At 39.0% G+C, this 27,795-nt stretch overlaps 1 protein-coding gene and 1 long non-coding RNA gene across 11 annotated transcripts in view; one reads left to right on the top strand and one right to left on the bottom strand.

Annotated features, from left to right (window-relative positions):
• Positions 1–18,388, bottom strand: part of LOC120592474 (uncharacterized) — a 38,544-nt gene extending 20,156 nt beyond the window's left edge. The window contains exons 1-2 of the long non-coding RNA XR_005650122.1: positions 17,960–18,388; positions 481–626 (exon numbers count right to left, since the gene is read on the bottom strand). This is a non-coding gene — a long non-coding RNA (uncharacterized LOC120592474). The remainder of the gene's footprint in view (positions 1–480; positions 627–17,959) is intronic.
• A 15-nt stretch (positions 18,389–18,403) lies between these two features.
• LOC120592464 (zinc finger protein 850-like) overlaps positions 18,404–27,795 on the top strand; it is a 36,524-nt gene continuing 27,132 nt past the window's right edge. For 4 of the 10 annotated variants that reach the window (XM_039850165.1, XM_039850160.1, XM_039850164.1 and 1 more), the window contains exons 1-2: positions 18,404–18,585; positions 19,309–19,367. The gene's annotated coding sequence lies outside the window, so the exon portion shown is untranslated. Of the gene's footprint in view, positions 18,586–19,308; positions 19,368–19,407; positions 19,653–20,560; positions 20,644–27,795 lie in introns of those variants that run through there. The other 6 variants (XM_039850161.1, XM_039850157.1, XM_039850162.1 and 3 more) reach the window with 4 other exon arrangements.

Raw genomic sequence — 27,795 nt, 5'->3', positions numbered from 1 at the left:
GGGACTGAACCTTTAAACCATAGGTAGTTATTGTCAGAACTGAATTAAATTATACCAGCTGGGGTCCAGAAAGTTGGAAAATTGATTGATGTGGAGAAAAAAAACCCCACACATTTGATGTCAGATGTGTTGTGAGTGGAGAAGCAGTTTTCCATTAGAATACATATTAGTATTACATTTTCATTTAGGATTGTCTATTTGGCTTTATCTCTTTGTAAATTTTTTAGTGGTTCCTCTAGGTATACAATATACATTCCTATGTTATCACAGTTTAGAGTTAAATTTAACTACTTCAAGTAAAATGCATAAGACTTAAAACCATGTGTTCCATTACCTTCTCCACTGCATTTTATAGTTGTCATATATTATATCTATTACAATAAAAACCCTACCAGACAATGTAATACTTTTTGAACAGTCATACATATTTTAAGGAATTTAAGGAGAGAAAAATAGTGTCATATTTTCTTAGGTATTTACCATTTATGTTGCTCTTTCTTACTTCCTGAAGATCCAAGTTCCTCCCTTCTTTCATTTTTCTTCCACCTTTGGGTTTTCCTCTAGAGCAAGATGCTTGTATTCTTAGAGTTCCTTTATCTGAGAATGCCTTTATTTCACCTTAGTTTCTGAAAGATATTTCCACTGGTTATAAAGTTATGAACTGGCACTTAATTTTTTAACCAGCACTTCATATTGTTTTACTATCTTCTGGGTTCTAAAATTTCTGATGGGAAATCCACAACCATTTGAATCATCGTTCCCTTAACGTGTAATGTGTTATTATTATATATATATATTTTGCTTTCAAAATATTTTATCTTTGTTTTGCAGCTGTTTGATTATTACGTGTCTGGGCCTGATTTTCTCTGAGTTCATCCTGTTTGGGGTTCACAGAGCTACTTGAACTTGTAAATTTATGTCTTTCAAATTTCAGAAAATTTCAGCCATAAGTTCTTTACATATTTTTTCCTGCATCAATCTCTCTTTTCTAATCTTCTGGAACTCCAATGATACAAATTTTAGAGAATTTGATATTGTCCAACAAATTGCTAAGGATCTGTTCATTTTTTCTCAATCCTTTTTTCTGTTCTTCAGATTGAATAATTTTTATTGATCTACAAGTTCACTGACTTTTTTCTCTGTTATCTCTGTTCTGCATTTGAGTCCATCTAATATTTTTTTAAATTTCAAGTATTGTATTTTTCATTTTTAATATTTCCACTTAGATATTTTCATAGTTTATGTCTTTTTAAAAATTCTATATTTCCATTTATTTCAAGAATGAAATGTAGCATAGTGATAATAACTGTCCTAAAGTATATCTGATAATTCTAACATTTGAGTCTTTACTTTGGCGTCTGTTGATTTTCCTTTCCCTTGATAATTGATCACATCTTCCTGGTTCTTTGCATATCAAATAATTTGGGATTGTATCCTGGACATTTTAAATATTGAGACTGTGTTTTGATAAAATCAACTAGATTATGATTTATTTTTACATTTCTACTTTTTTTAATTTGCTAATCTTTTATTTAAAATCCGCCCCCCAGCTTTATTGATATATAATAGACAATTAGTTGCTCATATTTACATTGTACAATTCAATGAGTTTTTTTCAATTATAGTTGGCATACAATAATATACTAGTTTCAGTTGCATAACCTAGCAGAGATCCATATAACTCACAAAGCGGTCACTCCATTAAATCTAGTACCCCTCTTCCCCCTTACATATTTATTATATTATTAACCATCTTCCCCATGCTACACTCTACATCTCCTTGTCTATTCTGCTACTATCCATTTGTACTTCTTAATCCCTTTGCCTTTTCTTCCCATCCCTTCAACCCTTCTCCCATCTAGTAGCCCTCAAAATATTCTCTGTATCTATGAATTTATTACCGCTTTTGCTATTTATTTCTTCTTTTGGTTCCACCTATATGTGAAATTATGCGATATTTGTCTTTCTCTATCTTTCCCATTTCATTCAGCACAATATCCTCTAGGTCCATCAAGGCAGTATCTTTTCCATCCCCTTTTAGTCTGTCTATCTTTTAATCTGAAGTGAGTCTCTTGCAGGCAGCATATGTAGGGGTCTTGTTTCTTATCCATTCAGCCACTCTATCTTTTGGTTGGAGAACTTAATTCTTTTCCATTTGAGGTACTTGTTTATAGAAATGTAGTTATTACTATTCTTTATTCATGTTTTTGATACATGATTTTCTTCTTAAGTCCCTCCAACGTTTCTTATAATACTGGCTTGGTGTTGATAAACTCCTTTGGTTATTTTTGTCTGGGAAGCTCTCTTTTGTCCTTTGACTCTAAATGATAGCTTTGCTGGATAAAGTATTCTTGGTTGTAGATCCTAGGTTTTCATCATGTTGAATATTTTGTGCCAGGCCCTTCTGTCCTGTATAGTTTCTTTTGAGAAAATGGCTGCCAGTCTTATGGGAGCTCCCTTGTAGGTAACTAAATGCTTTTCTCTTGCTTTTAAGATCCTCTCTTGGTAGTGAACTTTTGGTATTTAATTATGATGTGTCTTGGTGTGGGCCTCTTTGGGTTCATCTTTTTTGGGACTCTGAGCTTCCTGGGGTTTTAGGTCTGTTTCCTTCACCAGGTTAGGGAAGTTTTCCAGCATTATTTCTTAAAATAGCTCTTCAACATCATGGTTTTTTTCCAGTACCCCTATGACATGGATCTTTTTGCCTTTAATATTATTATTATAGTCTTGGCTTTTTTCTTGCCATTCTGATTGAGTGTCCTTGGCTTCCCCACCTTCTATATCGGTGGTTCGCTCCTCTTCTTTATCCACTCTGTTTTTTCCACTTAGTATGCTCTTCATCTAGGTTAATGTGTTCTTCATTTCTGACTGGTTCCCTTTTATAATTTCCATTTCCATTTTTATGGGTTTTTTTTTGTCTCTTTGTTAAAGTTCTCACTGAATTCACTTATACTTCCCCTAAGTTCATTGAGCATCTTATAACCGGTGTTTTGAACTCTGCATCTGTGAGATTGCCTGACTCCATTATTTCTGGATCTCTGTTTTGTTCTCTCATATGGTTTCTGCTTCTTTATCTTCCCATTTTGGCTGCCTTTCTGTTTCTGTTTCTATGTACTAAGCAAAGCTCCTAAGTCTCCCAGTCTTATTCGTGTGGCTTTGTGTAGTAGGTGTCCAGTGGCACAGTCCTGAGAGGGGCTCAGCTGCAGGCCAAATTTAGTCCCAGCCTGTGCCTTTCTGGGGCCACCTCTTAAGATAACCAAGCAATCCACAGATGCTGTGCTTATATAGTTGCCTCAAGAAGCCATGCCAGAAAATGAGGCCAGATGCCACTAGTGTGTCTTGGTGCTGCTCACCAAGGAGCACGTGAATTGCCAAGGACACACCTGGATGTGGCTTGGGTGTGGCTACGAGTTGGGGGAGGTGGAGTTTCAGGGAATCTTCTGGGCAGAGCGACCTCTGTTATCCAATTTGGTGATGGCTCAGCTATGGCGGCGCTGAGTCCACACACTGAGAGCGGGGACAGGTCAACAGAGGAACAACGAATACCACAGGCACTTCTGTTGGGGAGAGACCCTAGCCTCTGGCCCTCATTCTGACAACTCAGTGTCCCTTTGTAAGTCCCTAGTGCCCTCCATGCAGCCAAACTGGTGTTGGTGCTCAGAGTGAGCAGGTCCGTCACTGCAAAAGTGCACTCATGGACATGGCCCCTTTAAGAGGCATCTTCAGATGCTGCTATGGCCTCTGTCCCACTCAGCCACTCATGACTGGGAAAGCTTGCATCCTTGCCCTGTCCTACCTCCTCCTGTTACAGGGTGATTTCTTATTTATCTCCCTAGTTGTGGGGCTTGTTCATAGATCTTAGGCGACTTTCCTTGCTGTTTGCTCTGTGATTCTGTCACAACTTTGATTTGGTAACAAGAGGGATGAACAAAGCCTCTATCATCTACACCATTTCTTTTCTCCTCCTCTAGATAATGATTTAAATTTTTTTTTTAGCAGGCAATATACTCAGGTTCAGACTGCATGTTCTGTTTAACCTTCTCTGAGAAATAGATCCAATATCAGTTCAGTTTCCAAAGGCTTTGCTGTGCTGTTTTTGGTATGTCTATACATGTGCCACTCTGAAGTTATTCTAGGACTTGTGCAATGTTTATATCATACTTCAGTTCTCGGAGCCTTTATTATGCTTCTTTGGGTCTGTTCCACTCGTGTACAGCTTGAGGGTGAGTGTGGGTCTTGTGTCAGTTAATTCACAGAATTAGGAGATGCCCTTCTCTAGGTTTCTCACCCAGGATTTCCTCCACATTCTACAACTGCCTGTCCTCTAGTTAGAAAGTGTGGGTTTCTGTCAAAGTTTTGGCTGCTCCTTTCCCCCATGCTGTCACACACCTCACTTTATGGTGAGGTGGTAAGAGCAGAGAATGAAAAAAATAATATACCCATTTTGGACCCTATGGGCTTCTTTTCTCAGTTCTGCTGCCAGCAACTGTAGTGGCAGTGCAAGCCTCATGACTGGGGCTGGTCTTAGTGCAAAGCTAGTAGAGAAAAAAGATAAAAGGAGCCTCTTTTTCTAGCTCTCTGGGTAGAAAGAAGGGGTTTCTCTTATAGCTTTTGCTATTTGCACCCGTTAGAGTTCTAGGACATGCTCATCTTCCGATCAAAGCCAGAAGTGAGAGGAGGAAAATATCCCAGTAAATAAGTCTCCATATTGTGAATTCTTCATGTTTTTATCTCCCTCCACTTCCACTTGCTATTATTTATAATTCTGAGTCATCAGGTTGTTGCTTTTTGTATTTGGTCCAGAGTGTTAAGTAGTAATCAGTGGCAGAGAGATACTAATGGGCTTATTCTGTTTTGGCCAATAGTGGACATCTGCCATCCCTGATACTTCAGAATTGTCTAATTATATGCCTTAGAAAGAATTTTTTTCATCCACTGGTGCTTGGTACTTGATGGACTTTCATCTTGTTGACTCATGTCTGTCAGTTTTGGAAAATTTCCTTGTCTTTTTTATAATTTTCACCATTTTACTTTCTCTGTTCTTTTCAAATCCCTATTCTATTTAGTAAGTAGAAATTTTTGAAACACTGTCTTATCTTGACTCATAGTCTCAGGTATAAGATCCTGACTATCAGCTACATGAGTAATGTATCAGTATTTACAGGAATCTCCTGCTTTTCAAAAGTTCATCTTATTCTACTGCAATTTTATGAAAGACCTACATTAGTTCCTGCTTTTGAAAAAAAAATCTAAAGAGGATTTCTTGCTTTTTTGAAAAAAGGACAAAAAGCGAAAATAGTGTTCAATGAGCTGTTACAGAGGCAGCACAGTCAGAGCAGCGGCAAGAGTGGCACTGCCAAGCTCCTCCTCCTTCCTTGGGAACTACTTTTAGCATCTTCTGCAAGCATCTGTGCTTTATCTTGATTTACTTTGTTCATCTGTTAACAAGATGTGTCCTAAGGTAACAGAAAAGCCTAATAAGGTTAGTTTTTGGGTCTAGGAATGCTCAAAACATTTTCCACATAAATTAATGGTAATTGCTTCTTCACTTTATACCATTTTAGCCTATGAAAGCTTTCAAAGGAACACTCCACATTCAGAGAGTCAGGGTAACCTGTACACAGAGTCTCAGGGTCTGTCTCTAAGGATCCTACACTCTCCTTTGAATCTCTTTGGCAGTTGCCTTCCTCTTCTCCCCACGACTGACTATAACCTCTGTTTAGAGCTGCCTGTTTTCTCCCCTCCCCTGAGACTCCCGCACATCTCAGGGGGCACTGGGACTGGAGCCTAGAGGCCTTGAATTGACGTCAGCCCAAGAAAGAGGCTCAGTTCCAGTTGGAGGGGCTTGGGCGGGGTTCCCTAATAGCCGACTTGGTCCGCTGTGTGCAGGACAACCGTGTTCTGCACCAGGCGGGTGAGGCTAGCGCCGCTTGGAACTGTATTTCACAGGATCCACCGCGCCCCAGGTGACGGCTTGCCCTGGACTACATTTCTCAGGACCCTCCCCACCTCGAGGCTCCCACCTGCCCAAATTTGTGCTTTGGCTAAATCTCTGGTGCTCGGGGTGTGTGGACTCAAGAGTTGCCTGAGGCCTTGCGGTTTAGGGCGCCTTGAGCAGTTTGGCCTGAGCCTATGACCCACACTGGCGTTGTCGAAGCTTTCGGGGCTCTGTGCCTGTGGCTGCTACTGCTGCCCGTCCCAGTTCCTTCCCTAGAAGTGCAGGGCCGCGCTGCTGACTTCGAGGGGTACGGAGGTTCCGGGTCATTGGTGGGAGTTCCGCTCATGAGGAGGGTTCGGTTGAGCTCAGTCGGACCAAACCAACCTGTGACCAGAGGTCGGTGAGGGAGCCTGGATCTCGGAGCAGGGATCTCAAGGCTGCAGATGCCAGAGACAACGAAGGGGAGGCATGTGTGCCTATAGCACTGGCTGGCTGTATGACGTTATGCATGATTATGACTGCAGGATTATATCTGTGGCTGTTTGCGATGTGAACAAGGTTTACGTGGCTATGTGTGACTTATCTATGTTATGGGCTGTGTATGTGAAGGGTTGATATCTGTATTGGCCAATTTGTGAAAGTGTGATGGCATGACTGTGTGAATTGATTGTATGTGATTGCATGTGAGCATTTGTGTTACTGACTCTGGAAAGAATAGTTTGGTGGTGAAGAGAGGTAGAGATGGCCTGAGCATATCCTCAAATTTGTATCTCAGATTTATATTGTCTGGATTGTGACAGTGTGATCTTTGAGAATGTATGAACATTGTTTGTGTGACTGTATGTCACCATTTGTGTTACTAACTGGGTAAGAATTTAGCTGTGAGCCAGCTGGGACTGGGGAGGATAGTCATTTCAGTGTTCCTAATAGTGGGGTTGTGGCTTTGTGGTGGTGCTGTTGGTTCTCTGTGAGAGCGACTGTGGTTGTGGTTACCTTGTGTAATGATGTAGAAGTTCAGTAGTGAAGCAAGTGGGTGTGGGAGGTATCTGTCCTCATTTTGGTGTTTCTGGTATCTCTTGGCTGTGCAGTGATACTTTTGGGGAACTTTGAGACTGTGATGGGAAGTTGTAAGCATTTGGCCATTGCCCAATGTTGACTATAGAAAATGTAACTGGCAGAGGATGGGTGTGGATTCTTATTTCTGTGTTTCTGGAATTGGTATTAGTGCTTGTCCCATTTTTTTTCTCAGCGCCTATCCCGTTTTCACAACAGTGCCTTCACACTCTCATAGGAGCAGGACCTGTACAATTTTCTTTTGGTATCTCCTATTCCTGTATCTCGTTGGGCACTGACACAGACTGGGCATTATGGGAGTGATGTGCATCATGAGCTTAATTGTGGGAGACAGAGTTTCTAGGACCTTGTGTCTATGGGGTCTTTGCTGCTGCTCTGTCCTCCCACCTTATTGTGATAGGGGCCTCAGTTTCATAGAAATGGTTCCCAAGTAGGAACATGAGTCCAGAGTAAAGTTTTCAGGTGAAGAGACTACATGCCTTACACTAGGTCTTAGAATAAAAATGATATTTGGAAATTTCCCTCAGTTTAACTCTGGGATAGGAGAAGGCGATCCCTTGCATCCTCTGAATTGTCCTACCATATACTCCTCTGTAGAGGAACTTGGCTCTTCTCTGAGCCTGGAAGGGTCTGCTTGGCTGGACTCCCTCTGACTTCCCTCTGAGGGTCTATGATAAATGGTGAGAAGGATTGAGGCTGTGATCTTTCTTGGTCAGTCTGGGTTAAAAAAAAATGAGTGCAATTTACAGAATCAGTAACACAGTGTACATAAAATAAACAGCACAGGATATGGAACAGAGCCAGTGCTCAATAAATATAAATGTAAGTTCCACTCTCTCCTCTATACAGAGTTACTTATTTTGAAATTCCTATGGATTGAATCTTTATAAAATATCTTGCAAATCTTCACTTTGGATAGATTCTTTATAAAATGTCTTACAAATCTTTAGAACATGGGAGTTAATGCAACTCTAAATATTTCTTTAGTTTGTTTCTCATTAATAATGTCTTTAAATGTAATATCCTTTTGCTATAATAAAACATAACCTTGAGTATAATGGCTCTGAATACTGTGAGTCCTTCTAGCAAATCACAGAAACTTAGGGTGGTCTTTGGGAACCCCTAGTGACACAAATTCCCTAATAACCAGTCACCTAATGGTTTTAACATTTATTGCTGATCTTTGTGGAATCAGTTATTACACTGAAGGTGGCAAAATACAGATCATCCATATTGTTAGCTGTCATTCTTCTGTAATGTGAAGTTTTCCTCTCTCTCTCATCTATTTATTTTTACAGCTTTATTGTGATATGATTAACATCTAATAAACTGTGCAGGTTAAAGTACACCATTTGAACATTTTTGACATATGTATACACACCAATATGGCACCACCAAACATTTTCTTGTGCCTCCTTTCCACCTCTCTCCTTGCCCTCAATGTCTATAGGCAACCACTTGTCTACTTTGTCACAATACTTTGCATTTTCTAGAATTTTGTATAAATGGAACATACAGTATATATTCATTTGTCTTACTTTTTTTCACTGAGCCTAATTATTTTGAAATTTATCAATGTTGCTGTGTGTATCAAGAGTTAATTCCTTTTTATTCCTGAATAGTATTCCAATATATGGATATGCCACCATTTTTTATACATTCACCTGGTAATGGATATTGGGTTGTTTCCTGTTTTTGGCTATGACAAACAAAGCTGCTATAAATATTTGTGTACAAGTCTTTGTAAGAAAATATGCTTTTCTTTCTTTTGGGTAAATAAGACTAGAATAGCTGGGTCATATGATAGATGTTTGATACTTTTTTTTGTTTCCTCTTTTTATGCCTTACTATTTTATTTTGTGTTTTGTGGATTATTTTTTGTAATGAACTGTTTAAATTCCTTTCTCATTTCATTTTGTATATATTCTATAGCTATTTTATTTTTAGTTACTATGAGAATTACATTTAACATCTTAAAGTTATAACACTAATTTTAATTTATACCAGCTTAATTTATAAAAAGTTAAAAAACAAAACAGAACAAAATAACATACAAAAACTCTATTCCTTAACAAAATAACAAACAAAACAAAACCCTAAAACCCATTTAAAAACTGGGTGGCTCCATAGTGTAGTAGTTAGCACATCTGCTTTACACGCAGAAGGTCCTGCATTTGTGCCCCAGGTGGAGCCAGGCCCTGCGTGCACCAGGCCCCCTGAGTACACTGCGGGTGCCAGGCCCAGGGTGTGCGCTGCGAGCATGTGGGAGGAGACTCCCCGCCTTCAGAGATCCAGTTCTTTAAAAAAAGGAAGATGGCAACATCAGTAGGTCAGGGGTGAAAGTGGGCGGCGGCAGGGAATTAAAGAGAAGGGAAAAAAATAACTCTATTCCTTTACAGCTCCATACCCCCGTCTTTCGGTTAATGTCATAAAATTACATCTCTATACATTGTGTGTCCACATTCATAAACTAATAATATTTTAAAAATTCATTAGTATCTTAATTTACGTAAAAAACAGGGTTTGAATTTACAAACCAAAATTCCAGTAACACTGGCTTTTATATCAATGTTTTTTTCCTTAAATGTCTTTTACATCATGCAGAAAACAAAGGGTACAGTTATAAATTATTGTTACAATAATACTATCTTTTATAATTACCCATATATTTACCTTTATTGAGATCTTCGTTTTCTCCATAAGGCTTCAGGTTACTGTCTAGTGTCCTTTCATTTCACCTTGTAGGACTCCCTTGAGCATTTCTTGCAGGGCAGGCCTAGTAGTCATGAACTCCCCCAGCTTTTGTTTATCTGGGAATGTCTACTTTTTTCTCAACATTTGAAGGACAGTTTTTCCAGATATAGGATTCTCGGTTGACAGTTTTTTTCTTTTAGCACTTTGAATATATCAGCTCACTGCCTTCTGGTGTCCAAAGTTTCTGAAGACACATCTGCAACTGGTCTTATTGAGGATCCCATGTATGTGATGATTCACTTCTTTCTTGCTGTTTTCAAGATGTTCTTTGTCTTTCGACAGTTTGATTATAATATGTCTTGGTGTGAGTCTCTTTGAGTTCATCTTACTTGGATTTCATTGAGCTTCTTGGATATTTATATTCGTGTATTTTATCAAATTTAGGAAGTTTTCAGCTATTATTTTTTTTCAAATAGTCTCTCTTCCCCTTGCTCTCTCTCTTCTTCTTCTAGGATTGCCATAGTACATATGTTGGTCTACTTGATGGTATCCCTTAGGCTCTGTTACTCAGAGATTATAATTTTCATTGTCCTATGTGATTTATTTTTTTCTGCCTGCTCAAATCTGCCTTCGGATTCCTCTTGTGAATTTTTCATTTCAGTTATTGTACTTTTCAGCTCCAGAATTTGTTTTTGGTCTCTTTTTAAGTTTTCTATCTCTTTATATTTTTGTTTTGTTCACACATCATTTTCTTGACGTTCTCCATATCATCTTTGTTTTTTGTTTTTTTTTGTTTTTGAGAATCTTCAAAATAGTCATTTAAAGTGTTTATGTAGAATATTTGCCATTAGGTCTTTTCCAGGGACACTTTTTTGTTGTTGATTTATTTTGGATGGGCCATATTTTCCTGTTTCTTTGTATGCTTTGTGATTTTTTGGTCAACCATTGGACATTTGAATTTAATAATGTGGTAATTCTGGAAATCAGATTCTCCCCATTCCCCAGGGTTTGCTGTGTGTGTATGTGTGTGTGTTTACTATTGTTTTTGGTTTTTTGATTGTTATAGGCTGTCTCTTTGCCAAAGATCAACCTGAGTTGTAAACTTGTCATTTAAATCTTTTCTGAGCCTTTCCCTGGGCACTCTTGCATTTTCTCCATATATCTAGGTGTTTTTGAATGTCCTAGTTTTTTATGACTAGCTTCCGAAAGGGGAAAAAGCGAAAAATGAAAAAGTGGGAAAAGGGGGTACTAGCTCTTTAAATCCCCTGGAGATCTCTTCAGTTGGAGGGAAGGGGCCTGAAACAATGGCGGAGGGTGTGCAACAAAAAACTAGTGTCTGCTTCTTTGTCCACACCTCTGTGATCAGAAGCAGTAATCGATGATTAGAGCAAAGATCCCTAATACTTGGAAGATAGGGTCCTTTTTGCCCACCCTCACTCCTGCAAGCTTGCTCTAGCAATACATGCATAGCTACCTGCCACATCTGCCATTGGGGGTAGGGGACGAAGAGCTCCTACTGTGCTAAGAGCTTAAATTGACCCAAATTAACCACAATTAAATACCCAAGTTTTTTTTTTTCCTGGAATTTGCAAGCCTTCAACAGACACCAGAGTTCCAAAGTAGTTACAGCAGACAGATTTTGCCAGTGCACAATGTTGGGAAGACATGTGCCTGGTGCTTCCTATTCCACCATCTTCCCGGAATTCTCTCCCTGATAACTTTTTAATAAATTGCCCAAATTGTTTTCTGAAGTGATTGTGCCATTTTACATTCCCACCAGCAGTGTATGAGAGCTCTACTTCCTCCACATCTTTGCCATAAGTATGTACTGGTAACTCATTGTCTTTCAATTTGCATTTTTCAAATGGCTAATGGTCTTGAGCATCATTTTAGGTAGTTATTTGCCTATCATATATCTTCTTTGATAAGTGTCTTTTCAAATCTTTGCTCACTTTGAAATATTGGGTTATTTTTTTTATGTTGAGTTTTGATGGTTCTTTACATATATTTTTGCAAATGTCTCCTGAATGTGTGGCTTACTCTTAACAGTGTTTTTCAAGGAGTACTTTTTAATTATGATAAAGTCTAACTTACCTATGTTTTCTTTTATGGATAGTGATTTTGGTGTCAGATCCAAGAAATCTTTGCCTAAAAAGGTTACACAGATTTTTTTCCCTATGTTTTTAGCTTTTATATTTAGATCTTTGAGCTATTTTAAGTTAATATTTGTATACAGTTGGAGGTATGGATCAAAGTTTATTACTTTGCATAGGGATATCCAATTGTTTCAGCATCTTTTATTGAAAAGATTATTCTTTCTCTATTGAATTGTCTTTGCAACTTTATATTTTAAAAAAATCAGTATCTAAAAATATGTGGGTCTGTTTCTGGATTCTCTATTCCATTTTGTTGATCTCTTAGTCTATCTTGACATAAATACTACAGTCTTGATTATTGTAGCTTCATAATAAACCTCAAAACCAGGAAGTGTAACTCTTCCAACTTGTCTATCCTGGTACTTTAGATCCTATGTATTACCATATGAATTTTAGACTCAGTTTATCAATTTCTACCCAGAAAAAAAACTTGTAATTTTTTTCTTTCCGGCTTTATTGAAATATAATAGACAATTAGTTGCTCATATTTATATTGTACAATTCAATGAGTTTTTTTTTTTTTAAATTACATTTGGCATAACTATAAAATTAGTTTCAGTTGTATGACATGGTGTTTAGAGATCTATTTACTCACAAAGTGACCACTCCACTAAATCTAGTACCCTTCTTCACCCTTACACATTATTTACAACATTGTTAATTATTTTCCTTATGCTACACTTTATATCTCCATGTCTGTTTTCTAACTATCCATTTGTACTTCTTAATCCCTTTGACTTTTTTGCTGTCCCCCTAACCTCCTTCCCATCTAGTAGCTCTCAAAATATTCTCCATATCTGTGAGTTTATTTCTGATTCTGTTGTTGTTTATATTTTTCTTTAGATTCCACATGTATGTGAAATCATGCAACATTTGTCTTTCTCTATCTATTTCACTCAGCACAATACTCTCTAGGTCCATCAAGGCAATATCTTTTTCCATTCCCTTCTGTGTGTGTCTTTTAATCTGAAGTGAGTCTCTTGTAGGCAGAATATGTAGGGGTCTTGTATTCTTATCCATTCAGTCACTCTTTTAGTTGGAGTACTTAATATTTTTTCCATTTGAGGTACTTATTGATAGGAATGTAGTTATTACCATTCTTTATTTATGTTTTTGATACATGTTTTTTTCTTCTTAAAGAAGTCCCTCTAACATCTCTTGTAATACTGGCTTGGTGTTGATGAATTCCTTTAGCTTATTTTTGTCTGGGTAGCTCTCTTTTGTCCTTTGACTCTAAATGATAGCTTTGCTGGATAAAGTATTCTTAGTTGTAGATCCTGAGTTTTCATCATATTGAATATTTTGTGCCAAGCCCTTCTGTCCTGCATAGTTTCTTTTGAGAAATTGGCTGCCAGTCTTATGGGAGCTCCCTTGTAGGTAACTAAACGCTTTTCTCTTGCTGCTTTTAAGATCCTCTCTTTGTAGTTAACTTTTGGTATGTAAGTATGATGTGTCTTGGTGTGGGCCTCTTTTTTGGGACTCTCTGAGCTTCCTGGGGTTTTATGTTTATTTCCTTCACCAGGTTAGGGAAGTTTTCCAGCATTATTTCTTAAAATAGCTCTTCAACATCTTGGTGTTCCCTGGTACTCTATGACATGGATCTTTTTACATTTAATAGTGTCCCATAGGCTCCTTAAATTATTATTATAGTCTTGGCTTTTTTCTTGCCATTCTGATTGAGTGTCCTTGGCTTCCCTATCCTCTATATCGGTGGTTCGTTCCTCTTTTTTATCCACTCTGTTTTTTCCACTTAGTATGCTCTTCATCTCGGTTAATGTGTTCTTCATTTCTGACTGGTTCCCTTTTATAATTTCCATTTCCATTTTTATGATTTTTTGTCTCTTTGTTAAAGTTCTCACTGAATTCACTTATACTTCCCCTAAGTTCATTGAACATCTTTATAACCGGTGATTTGAACTCTGCATCTGCGAGATTGCCTGACTCCATTATTCCTGAATCTCTGTTTTGTTCTCTCATATGGTTTCTGCTTCTTTATCTTCCCATTTTGGCTGCCTTTCTGTTTCTGTTTGTATGTACTAAGCAAAGCTCCTAAGTCTCCCAGTCTTATTAGCATGGCTTTGTGTAGTAGGTGTCTAGCAGCACAGTCCCGAGAGGGGTTCAGTTGTAGGTCATGGTTAGCCTCAGCCTGTGCTCCTCAGGGCCACCTGTTAAGATTCAGCAAGCAATCCACAGATACTATGCTAATTGTTGCTTCAAGAAACCACACCAGAAACCAAAGCCAGCTGCCACCATTGAGAGTCTTGCAGCTGGCTCATCAAGGAGCACCAGACTCGCTAAGGGTACAACTGGATGTGGCTTGAGTGGGGCCATGAGTTGGAGGAGGTGGAGTGTCAGGGAATCTTCTGGGCAGAGAGACCTCTGTTATCCAGTTTAATGACATCTCAGCTATGGCAGCACTGCATCGCACACTGGGAAGAGAGGAGGGTTCTACAGAGGAACAATGGGTACCACAAGCATTTCTGCCCAGGAGAGCACCTTGCCTCCTCAGTGTCCCCGTTAGTCCCTGGTGCCCCCTCACCTCCTTTCCCCCGTCCTCCTGCAGCCAACCTGGTGCTGGTGCTCAGAGCGAGCAGGTCCCTCACCGCAAAAGTCCGCTCGCAGATGTGGACCCTTTAAGAGGTGTCTGCAGCGGCCAGCTGCTGCTGCTGTAGTCTCTGTCCCACTCAGCCACTCGAGATTGGGCAGTTTCATGTCTTTACCCGCTCCAACCTCCAACCATTGCAGGGTGATTTCTTATTTCTCTCCCTAGTTGTAGTGCTTCTGTTCATCTAGGTCCCAGGTGACTTTGTTTGCTGTTTCCTCCGTATTTCTGTCACAACTTTGACTTAGTTGCAAGAGGGATGAACAAAGCCTCTTTTTTCTATGCCATTTTTTTTCCCCAGAGCCTCCACTGTTTCTATGTTGAGCCCTGCACTGTCCCAGTGTGCAAATGCAGGCCACCACCATACCTGAGTCTCCATCAACCTGGTTAACACTGGTCACCCCACCCTGGTGGTTCCAAGACTGCACCCAAGCCAAATCCAGTGGCTTTTCTATACAAACAGCCTTTCTTGGCTCATGCTGTGGACTTTCCTAAAATTTCTCAAAGGTTCACAAAACCCAAACAAGCAGTATCTGGCCTCAGTGTGCCCCATATCTCTTGCTGAGCAGCCCCAAGCTCAGCACTAATGGCAGCCAGCCTCAGTTCGTGGCTTGGATTCCTTAGGCACCTTTATGCCCAATGTAGGTGGCAGACAGCTGTGGATTGCTTGGTGGCTTATGCCAGATGGCCCCAAGCAGCGCACAGGCTGCAGCAGACCTTGGCCTGAAGCAGGGCTCCTCCCAGGATGCCTCAGGGCCAGCCCGCCCAGTGTCTGACTTTTGACCAAGCCCAAGCACCACCTGGGACTGCATCTGAGGAAAACACACCCAAGGGGCAGACTGAACAGGCACCAGAGACCTGCTAAAGTGAATCCTGCTCCATAGGTACAGCCCCTCACTGGGCAATCTTCACAACCAATCAGTCTGAGGGGCAGTCTCTCTCGTTGACGCTCAAAAGGGCAACCAAAGCTCAACTACAATAAGAGGGCACACACAACCCATTAAAGGGATATACCTGGAGCATCTGACTCAGGTGACCAGGGAAGATTGTGCTACTGTACCCCACAACACATGTACTATATAAGACCATTCTACTAAGACCAGGAAACAGCAGCCCTATCTAATACATAGAAATCAACACATGAAGGTAGCCAAAATGGGGAGGCAAAGAAACATGTCCCAAATGAAAGAATAAAACAAAGCTTCAGAAAAAGAACTAAACAAAAAGGAGACAAGCAATCTACTAGATGCAGAGTTCAAAACACCGGTTATAAGGATGCGCAATGAACTTAGGGGAAGAGTAGATGAACTCAGTGAGAACTTTAACAGAGACAGAAAACATAAAAATGGAGATAGAAAACATTAAAAAATCAGTCATAAATGAAGAATACAATAACTGAAATGATGAATACATTAGAGGGAGTCAAAGTAGTTTAAATGAAGCAGAGGATTGAATCAGCGATTTAGAAGACAAGGTAGCAGAAAACACCATTTCAGAACAGCAACAAGAAAAAAGAATCCCCCCGCAAAAAAGAGACAATTTAAGGGAACTCTGGTATAACATCAAGCATAACAACATTCACATCATAGGAGTACCAAAAGGAGAAGAGAGAGAGCAAGGAACTGAAAACTTATTTGAAGAAATAATGACAAAAAACTTCCCTAACCTGGTGAAGGAAGTAGACACACAAACCCAAGAAGGACAGAGAGTCCCAAGCAAGATAAACCCAACCGAAGAAGGACAGAGAGTCCCAAGCAAGATAAACCCAAAGAGGTCCACACCAAGACACATCGTAATTAAAATGGCAAAGATTAAAGACAAAGAGAATCTTCAAAGCAGCAAGAGAAAAGCAGTTAGTTACCTACAAGGGAGCTCCTATAAGACTGTCAGCTAATTTCTCAACAGAAGCTTTGCAGGCAAGAAGGGATTGGCATCAAATATTCAAAGTGATGAAAACCAAGAACCTACAACCAAGATTACTCTACCCAATGAAGCTATCATTTAGAATTTAAGAACAGATAAAGAGCTTCCCAGATAATAAAAAGCTAAAGGAGTTCATCAACACCAACCAGTATTACAAGAAATGTGAGATGAACTTCTTTAAGAAAAAGAAGAAAAAAAAGATTAAAAATATGAATAATAACATTGCAATAACTACATATCTGTCAAAAATTACTTTAAATGTAAATAGATTAAATGCTCCATTCAAAAGAGAGGGTGGATAAATGGGTAAGAAAACAAGACCCTTACATATGCTGGCTTACAAGAGACTCACTTCAGATCAAAAGACACACACAAACTGTAAATAAAAAGATGGAAAAGATATTTCATAAATATGGAAACAAACAAAGAAGCTGGTGGAGCAATACTAATATCACACGAAATAGACATTAAAACAAAGACTATAACAAGAGGCGAAGAAAGATCCAATAATCCCACTTCTGGGTATTTATCCAATGAAAACCAAAACACTATTTTGAAGGAACATGTGAATCTATATGTTCATTGCAGCATTATTTACAATAGCCAAGATCTGGAGGCAACTTGGGTGTCCATCAATGTATAAAGAAGAGGTGGTACATAGATAAAATGGAATATTACTCAGCCATAAAGAAGAATGAAATCTTGCCATTCATGCATCAACATGAATGGACCTAGAGGGTATCATCCTGAGTGGCAAAAGTCATATGATTTCACTTATATGTGGAATCTAAAGAGCAAAATAAACAAATAAAACAGGAACAAACATAGATACAGAGAACATTTTAATGGTTGCCAGATGGGGGGTGGGGTTGGGGAGGTGGGTGGAAAGGGGAAGGGATTAAGAAGTACAAATTGGTAGTTACAAAATAGTTATGGGGATGTAAAATATAGCATAAGGAATATAGTCCATAATGTAATAACTATGTATGGTGTCAGGTGGGTACTAGATTTATTGTGATCTCTCCGCGAGTTATATAAATGTATTATCACTGTGTTGTTGACCTAAAATATAATATTGTATGCCGACTGAAATTAAAAATAAAAAAGAATTAAAAGCATGTTGAATATGTACGCTAGTCCTTTTAATAAACATACCTATTTTAACATAAAAACCAGTTTGTTTATCATATAATAGTTTTTTTTTCCACCTTCACAGAAAATGGATGTTCCAGAAAGATGCCCTCTTATTATCATTTTATAAATGAGGTTCAGAGGTTAATGTCTGATACACAGATACAACCCTGATCTCCCAAAAAGGCGACCCACATCCACATATACACAGCACTCAATCACACTTGTGGTCACAACTCAGCATGTTCTGACTCTCCTCTGCTGAGGCCTCCTCTTCATCTGAGGAGACACACACACACACACACACACACACACACACACACACACACACACACGCACACACACACACACACACCACACACCCCCATCCAAGGTCGTGATTCCTTCCATCAGGTACTCAACAGGGTCCAGAGGGAGACATCAGGTTCTACTTTCACTCACCGTCAGCGCTGCTCAGGCTGAGGCCTGGACTCACGGATTGACAAAGATGAAAATGTCAGGTTGATGTTTCATCCCCTCTGCATTCCGAGGACGAGAAATCTTTCGGGCGCTGCGGGATAAGTTTCGGTGGCCAGGACTAGGCTTGGAGCTGATAAGTATCAGTTCACTTGCATTCCGAGAGGGGGTGCCTGCTTTTCTGACCAGAACTACATTTCCCATAGGCTCTGCAGCTCGAAACTACTGCTGCAAACTGGAAGACTCGTCTTGCGCGTACTGGCGACAGCCGAGCTGCCGGGAATGAGTAACACTGGCAGCTGTAGCCCGCCGACCCGCTCCATCTGTGAGCTGTTCCACGCCAGCACCTTGTTGTTGAGTTTGGTGAGGAGAAGCGGTAGATGAACTCAAACCCTATTTCCGCGCTGAGAGAAATCAGGAAGCATGTCGTCCGCCTCAGGACTACATTTCCCAGAGGACTCCGCGGGCTGGCGCTTCGTCCCACGGGATTTAGGCCCTTTCTTTACATAATGGCGGGATTGTTGGTTCAGCGGGTTTAGCTGCTGCAGGACCTTTGGTTTTCGCAGCAACCTGGCCAGTTTGGAGCGGACCGGAACTAGGGAAGGCCTAGGGTGAGGAGTCCGAATCTCGGCCTTTTGTGTTTGGAGCGGATTGAAGAGAAGAGATCGTATGTGTGTGAAAGAGATTGTGATTGTTATTTGTGTGACTTTGTGGTGTGTGATTGTAACTGTATGTGGCGAGAACTCTGGGTCGTGGAGTGGAGTGCTTGTGACTGTATGTGTTCCCAGAATGGGAGTGTAATTGTGACTTCATGACTGTGCGCCATTGTGCACGGGGATGTAGAGGGACGATGATTGTGCAGTTGGGACTGTGTATCCCTGTGATGGGCGTGTGATTGTGCAGCACTGTGTGTGTGTGTGAGAGAGAGAGAGAGATGTGATTGTGCAGCAGTGTGTTCCCTATGATTTGTGTGAGATTGTGATTGTCTAGTTGTGGGGCATTGGTTAGGTGGATATGAGGAAAAGCCTATGGCAGTGCGATTGGCACTTTGTGTGCCCCCTAGGTGTTTATATGGGATTATAAGTAACCAGGAGACTTGGTACAGCACTAGGTGTGCACATGGGGGAGGGAGGGTTGTGACTGTGTAAGTGTGACTTCACCACTCTGTACCTAGGAGACTCTGAGAGCTCATGATATATTCTAGCCCTGTCCTGTACCTACCTTGGACTGTACTCTGCAGCCTTCCCTGACCTTGTGTGGGTGGAGAGGGGCTGCAAGAAGTGTGGGATTCCAAGAAAAGCCAAGTATCTCATCAATGTCTTCTCTTTCCACAGTCTGTCACTAAGAGGAAGAGGAAAGAATGGTTATTGAACATCCAAAGGTCATGATCAAGGTGCTTTTTTTTTTCTTCCCTGAAATCTTGTTTTTCAGGGCATTACTTTTTCCCTTTTCTGACGATTCCCAATGGTCAAAATTCCATTTAAGAGACCTTGTCCTTAGTACTTCCCATTTGGATACATAATGGGGACTTTGGGCCCAGTTTCCTTTCTATCACCGCCATGTTAGTATTATTTTGACAAGTTTTTTCTTGTGTGCCAAGTCTCCTCTATGATCTCTGCTTGCCTAGTGAGGCAAATATTAGAACTTTTATCATAACAACTAAATTGTTGAAAATAAGGTTAGTGCCTATGTACCATCACACATCACAGTCCTGGTATTAAAAACCATGCAGTTTATAGAATGGTGTTGGTTAATCTTAGTTCAAGTAGGTAATAAGTTCATTCACTTTGCCAGTATTTTTGGAGTAAGATAAGAGGCTTGATCAAAGAGTGCTATACCAGTTGGACCAAGGATTTGCCAAGTAATCTGAGTAAACACTTGTACCAGTTTCTTGGTCTATTTTGAATTAAATGCTCAAATCATCCTCATTAAGATTCTCAATCTGGAATCTTTGGACTATATCACTAGATTTCTAAAGGGAAGGAAGACTAATGATACTCATTAAGGGTTATAAAAAAGGTTGAACCATGGATCGATTTAAAAATAGAGACTATAATACCTTGGGACAACCCTTGAGATAATAATATACAAAATTAGTTTTCATAAATGGGGAAATTTTAAATAAATCCCACTATAAGATGACATTTTATGCAGCTAATTAAAACTATGAGAGCATATGCATTTTCATTATGACTAACATTAAGCAATAGTAAAATAAATATAAATATTCCAGAAATTGTTATATTTAAATTTCTCCTCTATTTTTTAGGTAGAGAAGTATTTGTAAAAGGGCCAAAAGAATGCGAGGTCCTCACAATAGTGGAGCTTGAGAACTGTGCTAGTTTGAAGCTCATTAAATGTCAAACCAATTCTTAGAGTCAAGCTCTTCAGAAGCTCACTGGAGATTCCCATGAAGGAAAAGAAATGTCCTAAGCAGATTATGAATAATAGGGGAAAACTGTTCTGAGCAGAATTAGGCTCCTTCTTTTTTATCACATCCCTAAAGAAATCCCTCTGAACAGGATTTAGCATTTTGTCTTCCACCTAGTAGTTGATGACCACAACCATGAATACTTCCTCTGATAGGGCAGAGATTTTCTTCTCCACACACCTGTGCTCCCATGTTGCTCTGGTAAAGGTGGCGATGGGGAAGGAGCAAAGGGAGGAATGTAAGATAATTGAACATTATTGACAGACATCATGTACACAGGCAATGTTCAACATTCTAAATTTCATACAGCAATTAATTAGATTATAAAACGTCTACAATTTGGAATTCTAGCTAGACTTTATTATTGGGAGCAAAGAGGCAGTTCCAGGTAGTGGAGAGAAAGATGTGCCTAGGTGAGTGAGGGGGGACTCAGAAGTTGGAAGCTTTGCATGTGGAAGTTCATCTGGATTATATCTAGGCCACAGTCCTCTCTCATTTGATCTGTTGCAATAGCCTACTAACTAGTCTCCCTACTTCCTTCATAGCCTACCTAAAATTCCTTTTTAACATAGCAGCCAAAGTGAGTTTTCCAAATTGTAAGTCAGATTATGTCACTCCTTGACTTAAAACTTCCTGTGACTTTCCATCTTACTCAGAATAAAAACCAAAGTTTTTATAAGTGCTTTAAATAGTCACATGTGATCTGGCTCTCCGTTACCTCTCTGACTTCTATAACTTTTCTTGTAACTTAATTCTGCCCCCTCTGCATTTGAGCTTGCTGATTTCCCTGCCTAGAATTTTCTTACTCCTGTTATCTGCATCACTTACTCCTTCAGTTCTTCAAGACTTTCCTCATGTGTCTCCAAATTGGAAAAAACTTTCTTGACCACCCTATATAAAATAGCATCTCAACTAACACACTTTCTATTACTCTTATCCTAGTTTATTTTTCTCCATAGCTCTTTTTTTTTCGTATTTATTAAAATAGGCAATTAGTTGCTTGTATTTACATTGTGTAGTTCAATGGTTTTTTTTCAGTTATAGTTGGCATACAATAATACACCATTTTCAGTTGTATAGCATAGTCATCAGAGATCCACATAACTCGCAGAGTGATCACTCCACTAAATCTAGTACCAATCTTCACCCTTACATCTTTATTACACCATCTTCCCCATGCTACACTCTATATCTCCATGTCTGTTCTGCAACTTTCTATCCATATGTACCTCTTAATCCCTTTGCCTTTTTTTTGTCCCCCTAACCACCCTCCCATCTAGTATCCCTCTAAATAATCTCTATCTCTGAGTTTATTTCTGCTTTTGTTGTTACTGATTTTGTTCTTTAGATTCCACATGTACATGAAATCATGTGATATTTGTCTTTCTCTATCTGATCCATTTCATTCAGCGCAATACCTTCTAGGTCTATCAAGGCAATATCTTTTTTCCATCCCCTTTTAGTCTGTGTGTGTCTTTCCATCTGAAGTGAGTCTCTTGTAGACAGCATATGTAGGGATCTTGTTTTCTTATCCATTCAGCCACTCTATCTTTTGGGGGGAGAACTTAATTCTTTTCCATTTGAGGTAATTATTGATAGAAATGTAGTTATTACCATTCTTTATTCCTGTTTTTGATACATGTTCTTTCTTCTTAAAGAAATGTTCTTTCTTCTTAAAGAAGTCTCTCCAACATTTCCTGTAATACTGGCTTGGTGACGATATATTTCTTTAGCTTATTTTTGTCTGGGAAGCTCTTTATCTGTCTTTCAATTCTAAATGATAGCTTTGCTGGATAAAGTATTCTTGATTGTAGATCCTGGGTTTTCATCATGTTGAATATTTTGTGCCAAGCCCTTATGTCCTGCATGGTTTGTTTCTTTTGAAAAATCAACTGCCAGTCTTATGGGTGCTCCCTTGTAGATAACTAACTGCTTTTCTCTTGCTGTTTTTAAGATCCTCTCTTTGAAGTTAACCTTTGGCATTTTAATTATGATGTGTCTTGGTGTGGGCCTCTTTGGGTTCCTGGTTTTGGGGACTCTCTGAGCTTCCTGGGGTTTTATGTCTATTTCATTCACCAGGTTAGGGAAGTTTTCTAGCATTTCAAATAGCTCTTCAACATCTTGTTTTCCTTCAGATACCCCTATGACACAGATATTTTTACCTTTAATAGTGTCCCATAGGCTCCTTAAATTATTATTATTTTCTTGGTTACTTTTTTCTTGCTATTCTGATTGCGTGTCTTGGCTTCCCCATCCTCTGTATTGGTGGTTTGTTCCTCTTATTTATCCACTATTTATCCCATTTAATATACTCTTCATACTCTTCAGATAACGTGTTCTTCATTTCTGACTGGTTCCCTTTTGTAATTTCCATTTCCATTTTTATGCTTTTTGTGTCTTTGTTGAAGTTCTCACTGAATTCATCTACACTTCTCATAAGTTCATTGAGCATCTTTATAACCAGTGTTTTGAACTCTGCATCTGTTAGATTACTTGATTCCATTGTATCTGGATCTTTGTTCTGGTCTCTCATATGGTTTCTGCTTCTTTGTCTTCCCATTTTGGCTGCATTTCTGTGTCTGTTTCTATGTACTAAGCAAAGCTCTTAAGTTTCCCAGTCTTATTACTATGGCTTTGTGTGGTAGGTGACCAGTGGCACAGTTCTGAGAGGGGTCAGCTGCAGGTCAAATTTAGCCCCAACCTGTGCCCCTCTAGGGCTGCCTGTTAAGATTCAGCAAGCAATCCACAGATGCTGTGCTCATAGTTGCCTCAAAAGGCCACACCAGAAACTGAGGTCAGCTGCCACCAGTATGTGTCCAGGCACTGCTCAGCAAGGGACACCTGACTAAGCGAGGACATACCTGGATGTGGCTTGGGTGGGGCCGCAAGTTGGGGGAGGTGGAGTTTCAGGGAATCCTCTGGGTGGAACGACCTCTGTTCCACAGTTTGATGATGTCTCCGCTATGGTGGAGCTGAGTCTGCACACTGGGATGGGGGAGGACTCAATAGAGAAACAATAGATACCACCAGCACTTCTGTCTGGCGGAGATCCTCCCCTCTGACCCTCACTTTGACAACTCAGTATCTCTCTGTAAGTCCCTGGCGCCTCCCTGAGCAGCTGACCTGGTGCTGGTGCTCAGAACGAGTGAGTCCGTTGGCTCGAAAGTTCGCTCGCATACTTGGCCCCTTTAAGAGGCATTTGCAGCTTCTGGCTGCCTCTGTCCCACTCAGCCAGTTGGACAGGGCAGCCTTGCATCCTCGCCCTGTCCTACCTCCTCCCATTGCAAGGTAATTTCTTATTTCTCTCCCTAGTTGTAGAGCTTGTTCCTCTAGCTCCCAGGCGATTTTCTTTATTCTTCGCCCCTTATTTTTGTCACAACTTTGATTTGGTTGCCAGAGGGATGAACAGAGCCTCTATCATCTACACCATTTTTTTCTCTTTCCCACTACTCATTTTTTAATTGAATTGTTTGTTTTTTGTTGTTGCTACATAGTTCTTTACATATTTTAAATATTAGCCCTTTTTTGGAGGTATGATCTGCAAATCTCTTCTCCCATTCGTTTGGTTGCATTTTTATTTTGTCGATGGTTTCTTTTGTTGTGCACAAGGGTTTTAGTTTAATGTTGTCCCCTTCATTTATTTTTGCTTCTACTTCCCTGGCCTTTAGAGTCAACTTCATAAAATATTCCCTGTAAGACTAAGGTTCATGATTTTAGTACCTATATTTTCTTCTATGTATTTTTATTGTTTCAGGTCTTATATTTAGGTCTTTGATCCATTTTGAGTTAATTTTGATGTATAGTGACAGCAGTATAGTTGAATTCTTTTGCATGTGGCTTTCCAATTTTCCCAGCACCAGTTATTGAAGAGGCTTTCTTTTCTCCATTATATGCTTTTAGCTCCTTTGTCAAAAATTATTTGCCCATATATATGTGGGTTTATTTCTTGACTCTCAATCAGTTACATTGTTCTATGTGTTTTTTCTGCCAATACTATACTATTCTGATTATTCTAGCTTTGTAGTATAATTTTAAGTCAGGGAGTGTGATACCTCTACCTTTGTTCTTTTTTTTTTTTTTTCAGGATTGCTTTGGCTATTCAGAATCCTTGTGGTTCTATACAAACTGATGATTTTTTGTTTTATTTTTTTGAAAAGTGTCATTGGGATTTTGATGGTCATTGCATTAAATCTGTATTTTGCTTTAGATAATATGGCCATTTTAACTATGTTGATTCTTCCAATTCATGAACATGGAATATCTTCCCATTTCTTTGTGTCTTCTTCACTTTCTTTTAACAATGTCTTATAGTTTTCAGCCCTTGTATAGGTCCTTCATGTCCTTAGTTAAGTTTATTCCTAAGTATTTTATTCTTTTTATTTTATTTTAAATTTAATTAATTATTTTTTAATTGAAATAATTTTAATTTTTTCCCCCACCTACCTACCCCCTTGCCCCTCCCCACTACGCTCTAGTAATCATTTGTCTGTTGTCTATTCTATGTCCATGAGTCTCTGTTTGTTTGTCCTGCTCATTTATTGCTTTTAGGTTTATATCCCGCATATAAGAGATAGCAAGTGATTTTCAACTTTTCCTGTCTGGCTTATTTAGCTTAGCGTGATTATCTCAAGGTCCATCCATGTTGTCGCAAATGGCAGTATTTCATTTTTTCTTATGGCTGAGTAACATTCCATTGTATATATGTACCACAGCTTCTGTATCCAGTCATCTATCGTAGGACACTTCGGTTGCTTCCATGTCCTGGCCACTGTGAATAATGCTGCTATGAATATTGGTGTGCAAATTATTTTTTCGGATATGAGTTTTCAAGTCTTTGGGGTAAATACCCAGTAGAGGGATTGCTGGATCATATGGTAGATCAATTTTTAGTTTTTTCTGGAACCTCCATACTGTTTTCCATAGTGGCTGTACCAATTTGCAGTCCCACCAGCAGTGTATGAGGATTCCTTTTTCTTGCATCCTCTCCAGCATTTGATACTACTTTTCCTGTTGATTATAGCCATTCTAACAGGTGTGAGATGATATCTCATTGTAGTTTTGATCTGCATTTCTCTAATAGCTAACAATGTTGAACATCTTTTCATATGGTTGTTGGCCATTTGTATGTCTCTGGGGAGAAGTGTCTGTTCAGATCTTCTGCACATTTTTTGATTGGATCATTTGTTTCGTTGTTGTTGCTGTTGTTATTGAGTTGTATGATTTCTTTGTATATTTTGGATAGTAGGCCTTTATCGGAGGCATTGCTTGCAAATATATTTTCCCATTTAGATGGTTGTCTCTTTATCTTGTTGACGGTTTCTTTTGCTGAGCAGAAGCTTTTTAGTTTGAGTACTCTCATTCATTTATTTTTGCTTTTACTTCCCTTGCCTTTGAGGTCAAATTCATAAAATCCTCTTTAAGTCCAAGGTCCATAAGTTTTGTTCCTATGTTTTCTTCTATGCATTTTATTGTTTCAGGTCTCATATTCAGGTCCTTAATCCATTTTGAGTTAATTTTGGTGTGTGGTGATAGACAACAGTCTAGTTTCATTCTTTTGCAAGTGGCTTTCCAGTTTTCCTAGCACCATTTATTGAAGAGGCTTTCCTTTCTCCACTGTATGTTTTTGGCTTCTTTGTCAAAAATTATTTGCCCATATAAATATGGGTTTACTTCTGGACTCTTGATTCTGTTCCACTGGTTTGTGTGTCTGTTTTGCTGCCAATACCATGCCGTTTTGGTTACTGTCGCTTTGCAGTATAATTTGAAGTCGGGCAGAGTGATGCCCCCAGCCTCGTTCTTTTTTCTCAACATGGGTTTGGCAATGCGGGGTCTTTTGTGCTTCCATGCAAATCTGATGATTTTTTGGTCTATTTCTTTAAAAAATGCCAATGGGATTTTGATGGAGATTACATTAAATCTATATAATGCTTTAGGTAATAAGCTCATTTTAACAATGTTGATTGTTCTAATCCAAGAACACAGAATATTTTCCCATTTCTTTGTATCTTCTTCAATTTCTTTTAATAGGGTCTTATAGTTTTCATTAAATAGGTCCTTCACATGTTTCATTAAATTTATTCCTAGGTATTTCATTCTTTTTGTTGCAATTGCAAAAGGAATTATTTTTTCCACTTCTTTTTCTGACACTTCATTATTAGAGTATAGGAATGCTATGGAATTTTGAACATTGATTTTGTATCCAGAGACTTTACTGTATTTGCTTATTGTTTCTAGTAGTGTTCTTGTGGAGTCTTTAGGGTTTTCTGTATAGAGAATCATGTCATCCGCAAATAGTGACAGTTTGACTTCCTTGTTTCCTGTTTGGGTAACTTTTATATCTTTCTCTTGTCTGATTGCACTCACTAAGACCTCCAATGTTATATTGAATAACAGTGGCGATAGTGGACAGCCTTGTCTTGTTCCTGATCTTAGAGGGAAGGTTTTTAGTTTTTCACCATTCAGTATAATATTGGCCGAGGATTTGTCATATATGGCCTTTATTATGTTAAGGTCCTTTCCTTCTATACCGATTTTGTGAAGTGTTTTGATCATAAATGGATGCTGTATCTTGTCGAAGGCTTTTTATGCGTATTGATACAATCGTATGATTCTTATTTTTTAATTTGTTTATGTGGTGTATCACATTAACCGATTTGCATATGTTTAACCATCCCTGTGCCTCTGGGATGAAGCCCACTTGATCGTGGTGTATAATCTTTTTAAATGTTGCTGTATTCAGTTCGCTAGTATCTTATTTAGGATTTTTGCTTCTGTGTTTATGAGAGAGATTGGTCTGTAGTTTTCTTTTTTTGTGTTACCAGGTTTTGGTATCAGGGTAATATTGGCCTCATAAAATGAGTTGGGAAGTATTCCCTCCTGTTTGATTCTTTGGAAGACTTTGAGGAGAGTAGGTATTAAGTCTTCTTTGAATGTTTTGTAAAATTCACTGGTGAAGCCATCTGGTCCTGGACTTTTATTTTTTGGTGGCTTTTGATGATCGTTTCAATTTCCAAACTGCTCATCGTCTATTTAGATTTTCCATTTCTTCTTGATTCAGTCTAAGAAGGTTGTATTTTTCTAATACTGTTCCATTTCTTCTGGGTTATAAAATTTGGTGTTATGTCCTTTTTCATAGTATTCTTGTATGATCCTTTGTATATCTGTGGTGTCTGTCGTAATTTCCCCTCTTTCATACCTGATTTTGTTTATTTGTGTCCTTTTTCCTTTTTCTCTAGTGAATCTAGGCAGGGGTTTGTCAATTATATTAACCTCAAAGAACCAGCTCTTTGTTGCATTTATTTTTTCTATTTTTTTTCAATTTCATTTATTTCTGCTTTAATTTTGATGATTTCTTTCCTTCTGTTGACTTTAGGCCTCATTTGTTCTTACT

This window comes from Pteropus medius, unplaced genomic scaffold (genome assembly GCF_902729225.1).
Source record: "Pteropus medius unplaced genomic scaffold, Ma_sr-lr_union100, whole genome shotgun sequence".
NCBI lineage: Eukaryota > Metazoa > Chordata > Mammalia > Chiroptera > Pteropodidae > Pteropus > Pteropus medius.
Note: the sequence above shows the minus strand (reverse complement) of the source record. Positions and strands in the feature narration are given on the sequence as shown.